Below are 5,188 nucleotides of genomic sequence, written 5' to 3' on the forward strand. Positions count from 1 at the left end.
AAAACTCAATAAGCTGACAACTAAAAAGGCAAAGGAAACCAGACGCCACATACAATGACATTTAACCTTTTGCATGAAGCCGGTAAAAGCTTTAGCAGTTCTTGCACAATAATAATATATATATTTCTTCGTTCGGCCGATCCAACTTCATTGTAGTCTTCAAATATTATCATTATCCAGTTAACTTAGGGATCTGCAAAAATAAAGTTCAATGAATCTATGTTTTTTTTTCTCCCGTAAGCTGTGTATGGTGTATACGTGTTATGAGAGAGCATCTTTAATTCAGTCTAATATGGGAAAAATTTTAGAAATGGATGGAAACTTGTTGGAACTTCACAACAATTAAAATTGCAAACGAATTGTCTAAATATCCACAAAGTTATATGTCGAGAAAATGGGTAGGTTTCAAAGTGTCTAATTTCTTGTTTTTTAGTGTTATTTTTTCTTTTTAAAATCCATACCATTATCTTCACAATATTTAGATGCGGAGTTCTTTTATTATATTTAGATTTAAAGTATTCTTACATATCTTTAAACTAAAAAATATATTATCTTTTTACACGTTTGAGATTTCACATTCTTCTATTTATTCACAAAACATTTTGTTGCAATAAATTTTAGAAAGGGAGGGGCAATGTTATGAAAACAATAAAATACTTAGGGCTGAAGTTGTTATTTATACCTCATCTCCTACTGACACATTCCTCACTGTTCCATTTATCTCTTTAACTTTGACACAAACCCTATTTCATTACACTGTGAAGACATGGATATGATGATGGAGCTTGACAAGCTTCCCGACCCATTTTCTCTACCATTCCACGACCTTTCTGATTCATCCATCATGGATTTAAACTTCTCCGGCGGAAATTCCACCATCAACCACCGTGCACCACCGCATCAACTACTACAACACCCCAGTTACCCTACACCGCAGTTTACAATTTCCCACGATCATTATCCACGTGCGAGCTGGCTACAACAGAAGCCAGACTCCGTGGAGGCGATGAGGGAAATGATTTTCCGAATGGCGGCATTGCAGCCGATCCAAATAGACCCTGAATCTGTGAAACCGCCAAAGAGAAGGAACGTGAAGATATCAAAAGATCCACAGAGTGTAGCGGCGAGACACCGGAGGGAGAGGATCAGTGAGCGGATTAGGATTCTACAGAGATTAGTTCCCGGAGGAACAAAGATGGACACAGCATCGATGTTGGATGAAGCTGTGCATTACATGAAATTCTTGAAAAAACAAGTTCAAGTAATGGAACAGGCGGCTGTCGGAGGTGGTGGGGGAAATATACCGTCGACTGGAATCAATGGTGTTATCGGAATCTGTCCCACCACCACCATGACTCATCATGACGCTAATAATTACCCGAATGTAATTAGAGCCTGCGGTGAGCCTAGTGCTCATATGGTGGGCTCTATGGAGTTGCTCAAGTGATAGAGATGGGCGGAGGGTAGTTTCGTAATTTAACAATGGGATTAACAGCCTATTTATGTTTGAAGGGGGGGTCTTAATGGATTAGTAAAGATGGAGGGTGAAAATGAATATACTTGTATTTTCCAAGAGTGTATAAGCATTATCGGAAAACTAAACTCCTACCTTCTAAAGGAGTTTGATTAATTTGTAATTGTTAATTAACAAAATAAACTATATTACATTTTTATAAAACATTACTCCAACCAATTATTGATTCTTTTTATCAGGGTTTTTTTTTCTATTTTAAGTCTTATATGGAATATGATTTTATTTTTAAATTTAATGATATTCAAGCTATTGAGCTTTTTTATTACTATTAAAGATATGATAAATTACACGTATAATCCTGTGGTTTGAAGATAATTTTCATGTTTAATCGTTTTGTTTTAATTTAGATGTTCTGTATTGTTTGTTTTTGTTTGGAGTATAGTTAGTTAAAATGTTCAAATTACCCTAAATATATATTTTAACGTATTTTATTAAATATAAATACTTTATATTGTGTACCCAACACATGAACGCGTTTCCCGACCGTCCTAATTTGATGTAACCATACCCTTAATCTTCAAAATTCTCCTCACTTTGTCTATCTAACGTCGATATCCTCCATCTCTCACCTAAAAAACCGCATCATCGGCATCTCTTAACATCTTAGATAGTTAAGACATCAAAAAAATATATATTTAGAAAAGGTTTTAAAAATACATATATGTGCAAACAAACTCAAATGTACATGATTTTTCAACTTTAATTTTATAGCTTATCTTATATCAAAAAAAAAATAACTAAAAATATATAAATTCGATCATTTGATAATCTCTTTCTATATTAATATTCGGGAAAAAAAATTACATAAAATGTGCACTATATGCACATATACACAAAATAAAAATATTCATAAATGCACATCTACATATATGCACATTAATGTACAATTGAAAAACATTTTAATAAGCTAGAAAACTGCTATAGAATGTGATTAAAAAAATGAAATTAAAACAAATGTTTTTCAACTTATGTGCATATGGTGGACATTCTACGTTATATGCAAAAAAAATAATAATAAACAAAAAAATTTGAAAACAAATATAGTTAGACGTTAAAAAATGATGAATTTTAATATTTTTAGATATTTTTTTATGGAAAAAAATGTTAAAAAAAATAAGGAAAACTGCAATAAAGTCTCTACATATTGGCCTCATAATCGATTTAGCCCTTATATATTTTTTTATTCAATTAAGTCTCAAATACCGATAATCGTATTCAACTTAACTCTTTGACCGGGTCAACAGGTAATCCAACTTTCAAAAATTACATTTTCGGCCCAGATTTTAAAATTTATTACAAATTTGGTCCAAAATTTACACTTTTGACCCATATTTTAAATTTTTTTACAAATTTGGTCCAAAATTTACCCTTTTTGCCCAAATTTTAGAATTTTATTATGAATTCATCCAAACTTTAGTTTTCTTTACAACTTTTTTTCTCAAACGTTTGTTCTAATATGTTTTTTCTTTAAAACTCATATTTATACAAAAAAAAAACATATTTTCACATAAAAATCTTATTTTTTCTATATAAAAACTTATCTTAAAAACTTTTTTGTATATGAAATATCTAATTATAAAAATAGGTTTGGATTATTTCTGTGATTTCTCTTAAAAAATCAATTAAGAAATTAAAAGTAACCCTAAATTATACTATTAAACTATAGTTTGCCAAAAACTAGTTACACTCATTTTAATATTATTTATTTGTTCTTTAATCACATTTATAGGAAAAGTTTAAATAATAGAAGATGCTACATATTGAAAACTTCATCTTTTTTTGTTTCTCGCTGAATACATGTTCATACATATAGTTCATCATCACTTTGGATTTCTTTATTTAAACTTTTTTGTAAAATTGGATTCATGTGCTAATTTTGTTTGTTGTAATAACAAAAAATAACAATCTAGAATGTAGCAATTGTCATTTGTCGATAAGGAGGTTTTTGGCAGAAAAGGGCATTTAACAAATGTAAAAAAGTATTACAAACGTTGATATTTACAACTCCTACTGAAATCAATATGGATTGTCATATATGAGATTAGAACAACTTTACATACCTTTTGTCATATATATGTGATCGAAGGTATAATTTAATTTACAAAGATGCAACAGATTGGCAAATACATATAAACAACTATATTAAAATCTCATAGAAAAAAGAATACACACTAAATAGAACACATATTAAAATCTCTATATTAGTAGTATAATTGAGGATTACTTTTAATTTAGGGTAACTAGTGTAACTAGTTTTTGACAAACTATAATTTAATAGTATAATTTGGGGTTACTTTTAATTTCTTAATTGATTTTTTTAAGAGAAATCACACAAATAATTCAAACCTATTTTTATAATTAGGTATTTCATATACAAAAAAAGTATTTAAAAAAAAGTTTTTATATAGAAAAAATAAGATTTTTATGTGAAAATATGTATTTTTTTTTTGTATAAATATGAGTTTTAAAGAAAAAACATATTAGAAACAAACTTTTGAGAAAAAAAGTTGTAAAAACACTAAAGTTAGGATAAATTCATAATATAATTCTAAAATTTGGGCAAAAAGGGTAAATTTTGGACCAAATTTGTAAAAAAATTTAAAATCTGGACCAAAAATGTAAATTTTGGACCAAATTTGTAATAAATTTTGACATCCTGGGCCGAAAATGTAATTTTTGAAAGTTGGATGACCTGTTGACCGAGTCAAAGGGTTCAATTGAATACGATTACCGGTATTTGGGACTTAATTGAATTAAAAAATATATATAAGGGTTAAATCGATTATAAGGCCAATATATAAGGACTTTATTGTAGTTTTCCCAAAAAAATGTTTTTCCAAATAATGTGCATGTGATGCACATATTATAGATTTTTTTTTCGAATATTAATATCGAAAGAGATTAAAAAATTAATGAATTTCTATTTTTATATAAGATAAGTTTTAATATTTGGGGTGAAAATGTGATCTTATATGCTAAAAGTGTTAGTGATCCTTATGGATCCAACCTCTCTCTCTCTCTCTCTCTCTCTCTCTCTCTATATATATATATATATATATATATATATATATATATATATATATATATATATATATAGAGAGAGAGAGAGAGAGAGAGCGAGAGAAAGACAGAGAGAGAAATGCAAAAGCGATCCATAATTATCGGTTCTCCAAAAAACCACATTTTTTTCAAGTTTAATAGCTTATTGCTTATCGAAAAAAGACTAAAAATTTCTAAATTAAGAACTTCACATTGTGAATGCTAAAAACTAAATTATATATTTTTCGAGTTCACCGTATGAATTCAGATTCACACTGTGAATTTGACGATTTTTTTATTGAATTTGATAGCATTGGAAAAATGAATAAAAAGTTATGAATTTCTATATTTTCAGTGTTCTTTTATAAAAGAAAAAACAAGCTCTAAATATTGAAAAAAATATTGGTTCATTGGTTTCTTCGTTAGTTAAATTATGGTTCTCTATTGAACCTCACCATAGTATATATATATATATATATATATATATATATATATATATCATACATACTTATAAAGCTAGCATTTTTCCTTGAATCTCATGCATTTGAAACCCCTTTTTTTAACTTCCTTTCACCACATTCATTTGAAACTCCCATGACTTTTCAATTTCTTTAC

At 28.4% G+C, this 5,188-nt stretch overlaps 1 pseudogene; it reads left to right on the plus strand.

Annotated features, from left to right (window-relative positions):
* The first annotated feature begins 617 nt into the window (after positions 1 to 617).
* Positions 618 to 1,718, plus strand: LOC145097590 (transcription factor HEC2 pseudogene; annotated as a pseudogene).
* The last annotated feature ends 3,470 nt before the right edge of the window (positions 1,719 to 5,188 follow it).

Source organism: Lactuca serriola, chromosome 4 (genome assembly GCF_051521515.1).
Source record: "Lactuca serriola cultivar US96UC23 chromosome 4, Lser_US96UC23_V15, whole genome shotgun sequence".
Classification (NCBI taxonomy): Eukaryota; Viridiplantae; Streptophyta; class Magnoliopsida; order Asterales; family Asteraceae; genus Lactuca; species Lactuca serriola.